This window comes from Manis pentadactyla, chromosome X, assembly GCF_030020395.1.
Source record: "Manis pentadactyla isolate mManPen7 chromosome X, mManPen7.hap1, whole genome shotgun sequence".
In the NCBI taxonomy this organism is placed as follows: Eukaryota; Metazoa; Chordata; class Mammalia; order Pholidota; family Manidae; genus Manis; species Manis pentadactyla.
The window spans coordinates 154623866-154639691 of NC_080038.1; positions in this window are offsets into that span (position 1 = coordinate 154623866).

The window sequence follows — 15826 nt, forward strand, 5'->3', positions numbered from 1 at the left end:
TCTAACGGTCTGTCTGTCTATCTATGTATCTATCTAACTATGTATCTATGTATCTATCTATCTATCTTCGTATCATCTATCTATGATGTCTATCATCTATCAATCTATGTCCCTATCTTTCTATCTTTCATCTGTCATCTGTCTACTTATCTGTCTATGAATCAATCATCTTTTTGTCTGCCCATGTATCCTTATCTACAGAACAGTTAACAACATAGCCTATGTCACTTCCCTACATTATGCTCCCAGAAATCTTGTAAGGTAACTAGGCCGTAAGGAGAGCACTGGGTTCACCGAGACACTTGCAGGTCGAGTCAGCCGCGTGTGCTTAGAAAACCATTAAATGGTGTTGCAGGGACTTGAACCCATATCTCTGTCCTCTGTCATCTTTTACCTCCTTCTCGCTTACTCACTGTATTTAGCCGCATTCATGGACTAAGTGCTCACTGAAGACCTCAAGTATCCTTCATCGGGGCCTGTTGTCGACAGAAAAGTGTACTTGGTTCTTTGCACACCACCATGTTTGAGGGACATCGGCGTGATCACTGCTGTTAGGTGGAGGAACAAATATAAAGGAACACCTATTTCGAGACAGGAGCAGTTGGGAACAAAGAATGTGTTGTGGAGTGAAGTGTTTATTTGAGGGTCCAAACTTCTGTCTTTAGGTGGTTATTACATCTTCACATTCGTGAACATCATGAAGCTCACTGATTTCAAAAGCCCAGATTCTTATTATCACAGCAACTCAGTTTTTGAGGTGAGAGAAAATGAGAAGTACGTTGCTGCACCACTAAAACTATGCCTGGGCCGTGCTGAAACCAAACAAAAAGAATTCACGGTGGCTAGATAGGGCTTTTTCCTACTGACTCTCCTGGGGACTCAAACAGAATCCATTTGTTTGTTTGTTTCTCAGCTTCACTTGTGTAGGTTACCTGTCCCCACAACTTCAGCTTGTAGTTTGTCTGTGTCCTTGGATCTCAAGTGAGTCTCCTGTAAGTAAGCACGTAGGTGTCTTGAGTTTTCATCCCTTCTTTTAACCCTGTGTCTTTTGTTTGCAGCAATCAGAGCCTGACATTTATTCTGAGGATTCAGAACTGTGCCCTTATTGCACTTAAAAAATTTTTTTTGTTATCATTGTTCTACAATCACGTGAAGAACATTATGTTTACTATGCTCCCCCCTTCAACAAGTCCCCCCAAAAACCTCTTACTGTCGCAGTCCAACAGCGTAGATGGATGCTGTAGACCACTTCACCATTTCCCCCCCCACAGACACCATTACAGTCACTGTTCATCAGCGGGTAAGATGCTATATGATCTCTACTAGTCTTCTCTGTGTTGTACAGCACTCCTCATGCCCCCTCCGACCCCATGCAATATACATGCTTATCCTAATGCCCCCATACTTTCTCCCCACACTTATCCCTCCCTTCAGACAAACCCTGCCCAGTCCTTTTCCCTTTGGTAACTTTTAGTCAACTCTCGGGTTCTGTGAGTCTGCTGCTTTTTTTTCTTCAGTTTTTCTTTTTGTTACGCTCTACACATGAGTGAAATCATTTGGTACTTGTCTTTTTCCACCTGGCCCATTTCTCTGAACATTCTACCGTCTAGCTCCATCCACGTCATTGCAAATGGTAGGATTGTTTTCTTCTTATGGCTCCTTACTGCACTTTGTAAACTGGATTTCATTCTTCCTTTTTGTTTGTAGTTTAGCTACGTGCTTTCACCATTCATCACCTGGTTATGAGCAATAGCTTTGTGTCAATCGATATGTATCTGTATCTATCTATCTATCACTCTGTCTGTATATCTATCTTTCTATATATCATTCTATCTATCTCTCTATCTATCCTTCTCTGTTTTTATCTATCCATCTATCTAGCTTCCTATCATATATCTATCATGTGTATCATCTATCTATCTATCATCTGTCATCTATATATATGTCTATCTATGAATCAATCATCTTTCTGTCTGCCCATCATCCTTGTGTACAGAATAGTTAACAACATCACCTAGGTCACCTCCCTGCATTATGCTTCCAAAAACATTGCAATGTCACTAGGCCGTAGGGAGATCACTGGGCTCCCTGAGACACTTGCAGATTGAGTCAGCTGCGTGTGCTTAGAAAACCAGTAAATGTTGTTGCAGTGACTTGAACCCGTATCTCTGTCCTCTGTCCTCTTTTACCTCCTTCTCGATTGCTAACTGTATTTAGCCACATTCATTGACTAAGTGCTCACTGAAGACCACAAGTATCCTTCCTCTGGGCCTGTTGTAGACAGAAAAGTATACTTAATTTTTTACTAACCACCATGTTTGAGGGACGTCGGCGTGATCACCACTGGTAGGTGGAGGGACAAATAAAAAGGAACACCTATTTCTAGACAGGATCATTTGGTAGGAAAGTGTGTGTTGTGGAGAGACGTGTTTGTTTGAGTGTCCAAACTTCCCTCTTTATATGGTTATTACTTCTTTACAATCGTGAACATCATAAAACCCACTGATTTAAAAAGCCCAGACGCATAGTTTTACAGCAATTCATTTGTTGAGGTGAGAAAAAATGTGAAGGACATTGCAGTACCACTAAATCTATACATGGGCACTGTTGAAACCAAACAAAAAGAATTCACGGTGGCTAGATAGGACTATTTTCTAGTGACTGTCTTTGGGATCTCAAACAGAATCCATTTGTTTCTTTGTTTCTCAGATTCACTTGTATAGGATACCTGTCCACGCCCATTCAGCTTGTAGAGTTTGTCTGTGCCTTTGGATCTCAAGAGAGTCTCCAGTAAGGGAGCACATAGGTGGTCTTGAGTTTTCATCAGTACTTCTAAACCTGTGTCTTTTGATTTTAGCACTCAAAGCCTGTACTTTTATTCTGATATTTGAGAGCCTTGCTCTTACTGCAATTTGAAATTTTTTTGTTCTCATTAATACACAATCACATGCAGAACATTGTTTACTAGTCTACCCCCTTCACCAATTCCCCACCAAATCCCAGTTACAGTCGCTGTCTGTCAGCATGTACTAAGATGCTGTAGAATCACTACTTGTCTACTCTGTGTTGTACAGCCCTACTCATGAAAACCCACCCTACACATTATACATGCTAATCCTAATGCCCCCATTCTTTTCCCCCGCCCTCATTACTCCCTTCCCAGAAACCCTACTCATACCCTTTCTCTTTGTTAACTGTTAGTCCACTCTCGTTTTCTATGAGTCTGCTGCTGTTTTTTCCTTCAGTTTTTCTTTGTTATCATACTCCACACATGAGTGAAATCATTTGGTACATGTATTTCTCCGCCTGGCCTATTTGACTGAGCAAAATACCCTCTAGCTCCATACACGTTATTGCAAAAGATAGGATTGTTTTCTTCTTATGGCTGCTTACTGCACTTTTTAAATTGGATTTCATACTTCTTTCTTGTTTGTAGTTTCACTATGTGCTTTCCCCATTTCTCTCCCGGTTATGAGCAGTAGCTTTGTGTTAATCGATATGTACCTATATCTATCTATCTGCCTGTCTATCTATCTATCAATCAATCAATCATCTTTTTGTCTGCCCATCTGTCCTTGTGTACAAAACAGTTAACCATATAGCCTGTATCACTTTCCTACATTATGCTTCCAAAAATCCTGCAAGGTATCTAGGCTGTAGGGAGAGCAGTGGGTTCACCGAGACACCTGCAGGTCGAGTCGTCCGCGTGTACCTACAAAACAGGAAAAATGGTTGTGCAGAGACTTGAACCCGTGTCTCTATCCTCTGTCCTCTTTCATCTCCTTCTAACTTGCTGTCTGTATTTAGCCACATTCATTGAGTAAGTGACTCCTGAGGACCACAAGTATCCTTCCTCTGGGCCAGTTGTCGACAGAAAAGTAAACTTGTTGCTTTGCTCACCACCATGTTTGAAGGGCATCGGCGTGATCAACGCTGATAGGACGGAGGGTCAAATAAAAAGGAAAACCAATTTCTAGACAGCAGCAGTTGGGAGCTAAGAGTGTATTGTGGAGTGACGTATTTATTTGAGTGTCCAAACTTCCCTCTTTAGGTGGTTATTACACCTTCACATTCGTGAACATCATAAAGCCCACTGATTTAAAAGGCCCAGATGCTTATTATTACAGCAACTCAGTTGTTGAGGTGAGAGAAAATTAGAAGTCCATTGCTGCACCACTAAATCTATGGCTGGGAACTGCTGAAACCAAACAAAAATAATTCACGGTGGCCAGATAGGGCTATTTTCTACTGACTGTCTCTGGGGACTCAAACAGAATCTGTTTGTTTGATTGTTTGTATTTCAGTTTCACTCTTGTAGGGTACTTGTCCACACACCTTCGGCTTGTAGTTTGTCTGTGTCCTTGGATCTCAAGTGAGTCTCCTGTAAGTAAGCACGTAGGTGTCTTGAGATTTCATCCCTTCTTTTAACCCTGTGTCTTTTGTTTGCAGCACTCAGATTCTGACCTTTTATTCTGATGATTCAGAGCTGTGCACTTATTGCACTTAAAACAATTTTTTTATCATTAATCTACAATCACGTGAAGAACATTATGTTTACTATACTCCCCCCTTCACCAAGTCCCCCCATAAAACCTCTTCAGTCGCTGTCCATCAGCGTATTTGGATGCTGTAGACCCCTTCACCATGTACCCCCCAACAGACCCCGTTACAATCGCTGTCCATCAGCGAGTAGTAAGATGCTATATGATCTCTACTAGTCTTCTCTGTGTTGTACAGTACTCCCCATGCACACCCGACACCACGCATTATACATGCTAATCCTAATGAACCAATTCTTTGTCCCCACACTTATCCCACCCTTCAGAACCACCCTGCACAGTCCTTTTCCCTTTGGTAACTTTTAGTCAACTCTCGGGTTCTGTGAGTCTGCTGCTATTTTTTTCCTTCAGTTTTTCTTTGCTGTTATATTCCACACATGAGTGAATTCACTTGGTACTTGTCTTTCTCCGCCTGGCCTATTTCTCTATATCCATCCACGTCATTGCAAACGGTAGGATTTGTTTTCTTCTTAAGGCTGCTTTCTGCACTTTTTAAACTGGATTTCATTCTTCCTTTTTGTCTGTAGTTTACCTATGTGCTTTCACCATTCATCTACTGATTATGAGAATAGCTTTGTATCAATCGATGTGTATCTGTATCTTCTATCTAACGGTCTGCCTGTCTATCAATGTATCTATCTAACTATGTATCTATGTATCTATTTATCTATCTTCGTATCATCTATGATGTCTATCATCTATCAATCTATGTCCCTATCTTTCTATCTTTCATCTGTCATCTGTCTACTTATCTGTCTATGAATCAATCATCTTTTTGTCTGCCCATGTATCCTTATCTACAGAACAGTTAACAACATAGCCTATGTCACTTCCCTACATTATGCTCCCAGAAATCTTGTAAGGTAACTAGGACGTAAGGAGAGCACTGGGTTCACCGAGACACTTGCAGGTCGAGTCAGCCGCGTGTGCTTAGAAAACCATTAAATGGTGTTGTAGGGACTTGAACCCGTATCTCTGTAATCTGTCATCTTTTAACTCCTTCTCGCTTACTCACTGTATTTAGCCACATTCGTGGACTAAGTGCTCACTGAAGACCTCAAGTATCCTTCATCTGGGCCTGTTGTCGACAGAAAAGTGTACTTGGTTCTTTGCACACCACCATGTTTGAGGGACATCGGCGTGATCACTGCTGTTAGGTGGAGGAACAAATATAAAGGAACACCTATTTCGAGACAGGAGCAGTTGGGAACAAAGAATGTGTTGTGGAGTGAAGTGTTTATTTGAGGGTCCAAACTTCTGTCTTTAGGTGGTTATTACATCTTCACATTCGTGAACATCATAAAGCCCACTGATTTCAAAAGCCCAGATTCTTATTATCACAGCAACTCAGTTTTTGAGGTGAGAGAAAATGAGAAGTACGTTGCTGCACCACTAAAACTATGCCTGGGCCGTGCTGAAACCAAACAAAAAGAATTCACGGTGGCTAGATAGGGCTTTTTCCTACTGACTCTCCTGGGGACTCAAACAGAATCCATTTGTTTGTTTGTTTCTCAGCTTCACTTGTGTAGGTTACCTGTCCCCACACCTTCAGCTTGTAGTTTGTCTGTGTCCTTGGATCTCAAGTGAGTCTCCTGTAAGTAAGCACGTAGCTGTCTTGAGTTTTCATCCCTTCTTTTAACCCTGTGTCTTTTGTTTGCAGCAATCAGAGCCTGACCTTTTATTCTGAGGATTCAGAACTGTGCCCTTAATGCACTTAAAAAATTTTATTTGTTATCATTGTTCTACAATCACGTGAAGAACATTATGTTTACTATGATCCCCCCTTCAACAAGTCCCCCCCAAAAACCTCTTACTGTCGCAGTATAACAGCGTAGATGGATGCTGTAGACCACTTCACCATTTCCCCCCCCACAGACACCATTACAGTCACTGTTCATCAGCGGGTAAGATGCTATATGATCTCTACTAGTCTTCTCTGTGTTGTACAGCACTCCTCATGCCCCCTCCGACCCCATGCAATATACATGCTTATCCTAATGCCCCCATACTTTCTCCCCACACTTATCCCTCCCTTCAGACAAACCCTGCCCAGTCCTTTTCCCTTTGGTAACTTTTAGTCAACTCTCGGGTTCTGTGAGTCTGCTGCTTTTTTTTCTTCAGTTTTTCTTTTTGTTACGCTCTACACATGAGTGAAATCATTTGGTACTTGTCTTTTTCCACCTGGCCCATTTCTCTGAACATTCTACCGTCTAGCTCCATCCACGTCATTGCAAATGGTAGGATTGTTTTCTTCTTATGGCTCCTTACTGCACTTTGTAAACTGGATTTCATTCTTCCTTTTTGTTTGTAGTTTAGCTACGTGCTTTCACCATTCATCACCTGGTTATGAGCAATAGCTTTGTGTCAATCGATATGTATCTGTATCTATCTATCTATCACTCTGTCTGTATATCTATCTATCTTTCTATATATCATTCTATCTATCTCTCTATCTATCCTTCTCTGTATTTATCTATCCATCTATCTAGCTTCCTATCATATATCTATCATGTGTATCATCTATCTATCTATCATCTGTCATCTATATATATGTCTATCTATGAATCAATCATCTTTCTGTCTGCCCATCATCCTTGTGTACAGAATAGTTAACAACATCACCTAGGTCACCTCCCTGCATTATGCTTCCAAAAACATTGCAATGTCACTAGGCCGTAGGGAGATCACTGGGCTCCCTGAGACACTTGCAGATTGAGTCAGCTGCGTGTGCTTAGAAAACCAGTAAATGTTGTTGCAGTGACTTGAACCCGTATCTCTGTCCTCTGTCCTCTTTTACCTCCTTCTCGATTGCTAACTGTATTTAGCCACATTCATTGACTAAGTGCTCACTGAAGACCACAAGTATCCTTCCTCTGGGCCTGTTGTAGACAGAAAAGTATACTTAATTTTTTACTAACCACCATGTTTGAGGGACGTCGGCGTGATCACCACTGGTAGGTGGAGGGACAAATAAAAAGGAACACCTATTTCTAGACAGGATCATTTGGTAGGAAAGTGTGTGTTGTGGAGAGACGTGTTTGTTTGAGTGTCCAAACTTCCCTCTTTATATGGTTATTACTTCTTTACAATCGTGAACATCATAAAACCCACTGATTTAAAAAGCCCAGACGCATAGTTTTACAGCAATTCATTTGTTGAGGTGAGAAAAAATGTGAAGGACATTGCAGTACCACTAAATCTATACATGGGCACTGTTGAAACCAAACAAAAAGAATTCACGGTGGCTAGATAGGACTATTTTCTAGTGACTGTCTTTGGGAACTCAAACAGAATCCATTTGTTTCTTTGTTTCTCAGATTCACTTGTATAGGATACCTGTCCACGCCCATTCAGCTTGTAGAGTTTGTCTGTGCCTTTGGATCTCAAGAGAGTCTCCAGTAAGGGAGCACATAGGTGGTCTTGAGTTTTCATCAGTACTTCTAAACCTGTGTCTTTTGATTTTAGCACTCAAAGCCTGTACTTTTATTCTGATATTTGAGAGCCTTGCTCTTACTGCAATTTGAAATTTTTTTTGTTCTCATTAATACACAATCACATGCAGAACATTGTTTACTAGTCTACCCCCTTCACCAAGTCCCCACCAAATCCCAGTTACAGTCGCTGTCTGTCAGCATGTACTAAGATGCTGTAGAATCACTACTTGTCTACTCTGTGTTGTACAGCCCTACTCATGAAAACCCACCCTACACATTATACATGCTAATCCTAATGCCCCCATTCTTTTCCCCCGCCCTTATTACTCCCTTCCCAGAAACCCTACTCATACCCTTTCTCTTTGTTAACTGTTAGTCCACTCTCGTTTTCTGTGAGTCTGCTGCTGTTTTTTCCTTCAGTTTTTCTTTGTTATCATACTCCACACATGAGTGAAATCATTTGGTACATGTATTTCTCCGCCTGGCCTGTTTGACTGAGCAAAATACCCTCTAGCTCCATACACGTTATTGCAAAAGATAGGATTGATTTCTTCTTATGGCTGCTTACTGCACTTTTTAAATTGGATTTCATACTTCTTTCTTGTTTGTAGTTTCACTATGTGCTTTCCCCATTTCTCTCCCGGTTATGAGCAGTAGCTTTGTGTTAATCGATATGTACCTATATCTATCTATCTGCCTGTCTATCTATCTATCAATCAATCAATCATCTTTTTGTCTGCCCATCTGTCCTTGTGTACAAAACAGTTAACCATATAGCCTGTATCACTTTCCTACATTATGCTTCCAAAAATCCTGCAAGGTATCTAGGCTGTAGGGAGAGCAGTGGGTTCACCGAGACACCTGCAGGTCGAGTCGTCCGCGTGTACCTACAAAACAGGAAAAATGGTTGTGCAGAGACTTGAACCCGTGTCTCTATCCTCTGTCCTCTTTCATCTCCTTCTAACTTGCTGTCTGTATTTAGCCACATTCATTGAGTAAGTGACTCCTGAGGACCACAAGTATCCTTCCTCTGGGCCAGTTGTCGACAGAAAAGTAAACTTGTTGCTTTGCTCACCACCATGTTTGAAGGGCATCGGCGTGATCAACGCTGATAGGACGGAGGGTCAAATAAAAAGGAAAACCAATTTCTAGACAGCAGCAGTTGGGAGCTAAGAGTGTATTGTGGAGTGACGTATTTATTTGAGTGTCCAAACTTCCCTCTTTAGGTGGTTATTACACCTTCACATTCGTGAACATCATAAAGCCCACTGATTTAAAAGGCCCAGATGCTTATTATTACAGCAACTCAGTTGTTGAGGTGAGAGAAAATTAGAAGTCCATTGCTGCACCACTAAATCTATGGCTGGGAACTGCTGAAACCAAACAAAAATAATTCACGGTGGCCAGATAGGGCTATTTTCTACTGACTGTCTCTGGGGACTCAAACAGAATCTGTTTGTTTGATTGTTTGTATTTCAGTTTCACTCTTGTAGGGTACTTGTCCACACACCTTCGGCTTGTAGTTTGTCTGTGTCCTTGGATCTCAAGTGAGTCTCCTGTAAGTAAGCACGTAGGTGTCTTGAGATTTCATCCCTTCTTTTAACCCTGTGTCTTTTGTTTGCAGCACTCAGATTCTGACCTTTTATTCTGATGATTCAGAGCTGTGCACTTATTGCACTTAAAACAATTTTTTTATCATTAATCTACAATCACGTGAAGAACATTATGTTTACTATACTCCCCCCTTCACCAAGTCCCCCCATAAAACCTCTTCAGTCGCTGTCCATCAGCGTATTTGGATGCTGTAGACCCCTTCACCATGTACCCCCCAACAGACCCCGTTACAATCGCTGTCCATCAGCGAGTAGTAAGATGCTATATGATCTCTACTAGTCTTCTCTGTGTTGTACAGTACTCCCCATGCACACCCGACACCACGCATTATACATGCTAATCCTAATGAACCAATTCTTTGTCCCCACACTTATCCCACCCTTCAGAACCACCCTGCACAGTCCTTTTCCCTTTGGTAACTTTTAGTCAACTCTCGGGTTCTGTGAGTCTGCTGCTATTTTTTTCCTTCAGTTTTTCTTTGCTGTTATATTCCACACATGAGTGAATTCACTTGGTACTTGTCTTTCTCCGCCTGGCCTATTTCTCTATATCCATCCACGTCATTGCAAACGGTAGGATTTGTTTTCTTCTTAAGGCTGCTTTCTGCACTTTTTAAACTGGATTTCATTCTTCCTTTTTGTCTGTAGTTTACCTATGTGCTTTCACCATTCATCTACTGATTATGAGAATAGCTTTGTATCAATCGATGTGTATCTGTATCTTCTATCTAACGGTCTGCCTGTCTATCAATGTATCTATCTAACTATGTATCTATGTATCTATTTATCTATCTTCGTATCATCTATGATGTCTATCATCTATCAATCTATGTCCCTATCTTTCTATCTTTCATCTGTCATCTGTCTACTTATCTGTCTATGAATCAATCATCTTTTTGTCTGCCCATGTATCCTTATCTACAGAACAGTTAACAACATAGCCTATGTCACTTCCCTACATTATGCTCCCAGAAATCTTGTAAGGTAACTAGGACGTAAGGAGAGCACTGGGTTCACCGAGACACTTGCAGGTCGAGTCAGCCGCGTGTGCTTAGAAAACCATTAAATGGTGTTGTAGGGACTTGAACCCGTATCTCTGTAATCTGTCATCTTTTAACTCCTTCTCGCTTACTCACTGTATTTAGCCACATTCGTGGACTAAGTGCTCACTGAAGACCTCAAGTATCCTTCATCTGGGCCTGTTGTCGACAGAAAAGTGTACTTGGTTCTTTGCACACCACCATGTTTGAGGGACATCGGCGTGATCACTGCTGTTAGGTGGAGGAACAAATATAAAGGAACACCTATTTCGAGACAGGAGCAGTTGGGAACAAAGAATGTGTTGTGGAGTGAAGTGTTTATTTGAGGGTCCAAACTTCTGTCTTTAGGTGGTTATTACATCTTCACATTCGTGAACATCATAAAGCCCACTGATTTCAAAAGCCCAGATTCTTATTATCACAGCAACTCAGTTTTTGAGGTGAGAGAAAATGAGAAGTACGTTGCTGCACCACTAAAACTATGCCTGGGCCGTGCTGAAACCAAACAAAAAGAATTCACGGTGGCTAGATAGGGCTTTTTCCTACTGACTCTCCTGGGGACTCAAACAGAATCCATTTGTTTGTTTGTTTCTCAGCTTCACTTGTGTAGGTTACCTGTCCCCACACCTTCAGCTTGTAGTTTGTCTGTGTCCTTGGATCTCAAGTGAGTCTCCTGTAAGTAAGCACGTAGCTGTCTTGAGTTTTCATCCCTTCTTTTAACCCTGTGTCTTTTGTTTGCAGCAATCAGAGCCTGACCTTTTATTCTGAGGATTCAGAACTGTGCCCTTAATGCACTTAAAAAATTTTATTTGTTATCATTGTTCTACAATCACGTGAAGAACATTATGTTTACTATGATCCCCCCTTCAACAAGTCCCCCCCAAAAACCTCTTACTGTCGCAGTATAACAGCGTAGATGGATGCTGTAGACCACTTCACCATTTCCCCCCCCACAGACACCATTACAGTCACTGTTCATCAGCGGGTAAGATGCTATATGATCTCTACTAGTCTTCTCTGTGTTGTACAGCACTCCTCATGCCCCCTCCGACCCCATGCAATATACATGCTTATCCTAATGCCCCCATACTTTCTCCCCACACTTATCCCTCCCTTCAGACAAACCCTGCCCAGTCCTTTTCCCTTTGGTAACTTTTAGTCAACTCTCGGGTTCTGTGAGTCTGCTGCTTTTTTTTCTTCAGTTTTTCTTTTTGTTACGCTCTACACATGAGTGAAATCATTTGGTACTTGTCTTTTTCCACCTGGCCCATTTCTCTGAACATTCTACCGTCTAGCTCCATCCACGTCATTGCAAATGGTAGGATTGTTTTCTTCTTATGGCTCCTTACTGCACTTTGTAAACTGGATTTCATTCTTCCTTTTTGTTTGTAGTTTAGCTACGTGCTTTCACCATTCATCACCTGGTTATGAGCAATAGCTTTGTGTCAATCGATATGTATCTGTATCTATCTATCTATCACTCTGTCTGTATATCTATCTATCTTTCTATATATCATTCTATCTATCTCTCTATCTATCCTTCTCTGTATTTATCTATCCATCTATCTAGCTTCCTATCATATATCTATCATGTGTATCATCTATCTATCTATCATCTGTCATCTATATATATGTCTATCTATGAATCAATCATCTTTCTGTCTGCCCATCATCCTTGTGTACAGAATAGTTAACAACATCACCTAGGTCACCTCCCTGCATTATGCTTCCAAAAACATTGCAATGTCACTAGGCCGTAGGGAGATCACTGGGCTCCCTGAGACACTTGCAGATTGAGTCAGCTGCGTGTGCTTAGAAAACCAGTAAATGTTGTTGCAGTGACTTGAACCCGTATCTCTGTCCTCTGTCCTCTTTTACCTCCTTCTCGATTGCTAACTGTATTTAGCCACATTCATTGACTAAGTGCTCACTGAAGACCACAAGTATCCTTCCTCTGGGCCTGTTGTAGACAGAAAAGTATACTTAATTTTTTACTAACCACCATGTTTGAGGGACGTCGGCGTGATCACCACTGGTAGGTGGAGGGACAAATAAAAAGGAACACCTATTTCTAGACAGGATCATTTGGTAGGAAAGTGTGTGTTGTGGAGAGACGTGTTTGTTTGAGTGTCCAAACTTCCCTCTTTATATGGTTATTACTTCTTTACAATCGTGAACATCATAAAACCCACTGATTTAAAAAGCCCAGACGCATAGTTTTACAGCAATTCATTTGTTGAGGTGAGAAAAAATGTGAAGGACATTGCAGTACCACTAAATCTATACATGGGCACTGTTGAAACCAAACAAAAAGAATTCACGGTGGCTAGATAGGACTATTTTCTAGTGACTGTCTTTGGGAACTCAAACAGAATCCATTTGTTTCTTTGTTTCTCAGATTCACTTGTATAGGATACCTGTCCACGCCCATTCAGCTTGTAGAGTTTGTCTGTGCCTTTGGATCTCAAGAGAGTCTCCAGTAAGGGAGCACATAGGTGGTCTTGAGTTTTCATCAGTACTTCTAAACCTGTGTCTTTTGATTTTAGCACTCAAAGCCTGTACTTTTATTCTGATATTTGAGAGCCTTGCTCTTACTGCAATTTGAAATTTTTTTTGTTCTCATTAATACACAATCACATGCAGAACATTGTTTACTAGTCTACCCCCTTCACCAAGTCCCCACCAAATCCCAGTTACAGTCGCTGTCTGTCAGCATGTACTAAGATGCTGTAGAATCACTACTTGTCTACTCTGTGTTGTACAGCCCTACTCATGAAAACCCACCCTACACATTATACATGCTAATCCTAATGCCCCCATTCTTTTCCCCCGCCCTTATTACTCCCTTCCCAGAAACCCTACTCATACCCTTTCTCTTTGTTAACTGTTAGTCCACTCTCGTTTTCTGTGAGTCTGCTGCTGTTTTTTCCTTCAGTTTTTCTTTGTTATCATACTCCACACATGAGTGAAATCATTTGGTACATGTATTTCTCCGCCTGGCCTGTTTGACTGAGCAAAATACCCTCTAGCTCCATACACGTTATTGCAAAAGATAGGATTGATTTCTTCTTATGGCTGCTTACTGCACTTTTTAAATTGGATTTCATACTTCTTTCTTGTTTGTAGTTTCACTATGTGCTTTCCCCATTTCTCTCCCGGTTATGAGCAGTAGCTTTGTGTTAATCGATATGTACCTATATCTATCTATCTGCCTGTCTATCTATCTATCAATCAATCAATCATCTTTTTGTCTGCCCATCTGTCCTTGTGTACAAAACAGTTAACCATATAGCCTGTATCACTTTCCTACATTATGCTTCCAAAAATCCTGCAAGGTATCTAGGCTGTAGGGAGAGCAGTGGGTTCACCGAGACACCTGCAGGTCGAGTCGTCCGCGTGTACCTACAAAACAGGAAAAATGGTTGTGCAGAGACTTGAACCCGTGTCTCTATCCTCTGTCCTCTTTCATCTCCTTCTAACTTGCTGTCTGTATTTAGCCACATTCAATGACTAAGTGACTCCTGAGGACCACAAGTATCCTTGCTCTGGGCCAGTTGTCGACAGAAAAGTAAACTTGTTGCTTTGCTCACCACCATGTTTGAAGGGCATCGGCGTGATCAACGCTGATAGGACGGAGGGTCAAATAAAAAGGAAAACCAATTTCTAGACAGCAGCAGTTGGGAGCTAAGAGTCTATTGTGGAGTGACGTATTTATTTGAGTGTCCAAACTTCCCTCTTTAGGTGGTTATTACACCTTCACATTCGTGAACATCATAAAGCCCACTGATTTAAAAGGCCCAGATGCTTATTATTACAGCAACTCAGTTGTTGAGGTGAGAGAAAATTAGAAGTCCGTTGCTGCACCACTAAATCTATGGCTGGGAACTGCTGAAACCAAACAAAAATAATTCACGGTGGCCAGATAGGGCTATTTTCTACTGACTGTCTCTGGGGACTCAAACAGAATCTGTTTGTTTGATTGTTTGTATTTCAGTTTCACTCTTGTAGGGTACTTGTCCACACACCTTCGGCTTGTAGTTTGTCTGTGTCCTTGGATCTCAAGTGAGTCTCCTGTAAGTAAGCACGTAGGTGTCTTGAGATTTCATCCCTTCTTTTAACCCTGTGTCTTTTGTTTGCAGCACTCAGATTCTGACCTTTTATTCTGATGATTCAGAGCTGTGCACTTATTGCACTTAAAACAATTTTTTTATCATTAATCTACAATCACGTGAAGAACATTATGTTTACTATACTCCCCCCTTCACCAAGTCCCCCCATAAAACCTCTTCAGTCGCTGTCCATCAGCGTATTTGGATGCTGTAGACCCCTTCACCATGTACCCCCCAACAGACCCCGTTACAATCGCTGTCCATCAGCGAGTAGTAAGATGCTATATGATCTCTACTAGTCTTCTCTGTGTTGTACAGTACTCCCCATGCACACCCGACACCACGCATTATACATGCTAATGCTAATGCCCCCATTCTTTGTCCCCACACTTATCCCACCCTTCAGAACCACCCTGCCCAGTCCTTTTCCCTTTGGTAACTTTTAGTCAACTCTCGGGTTCTGTGAGTCTGCTGCTATTTTTTTCCTTCAGTTTTTCTTTGCTGTTATATTCCACACATGAGTGAATTCACTTGGTACTTGTCTTTCTCCGCCTGGCCTATTTCTCTATCTCCATCCACGTCATTGCAAACGGTAGGATTTGTTTTCTTCTTAAGGCTGCTTTCTGCACTTTTTAAACTGGATTTCATTCTTCCTTTTTGTCTGTAGTTTACCTATGTGCTTTCACCATTCATCTACTGATTATGAGCAATAGCTTTGTATCAATCGATGTGTATCTGTGTCTTCTATCTAATGGTCTGTCTGTCTATCTATGTATCTATCTAACTATGTATCTATGTATCTATCTATCTATCTTCGTATCATCTATCTATGATGTCTATCATCTATCAATCTATGTCCCTATCTTTCTATTTTTCATCTGTCATCTGTCTACTTATCTGTCTATGAATCAATCATCTTTTTGTCTGCCCATGTATCCTTATCTACAGAACAGTTAACAACATAGCCTATGTCACTTCCCTACATTATGCTCCCAGAAATCTTGTAAGGTAACTAGGACGTAAGGAGAGCACTGGGTTCACCGAGACACTTGCAGGTCGAGTCAGCCGCGT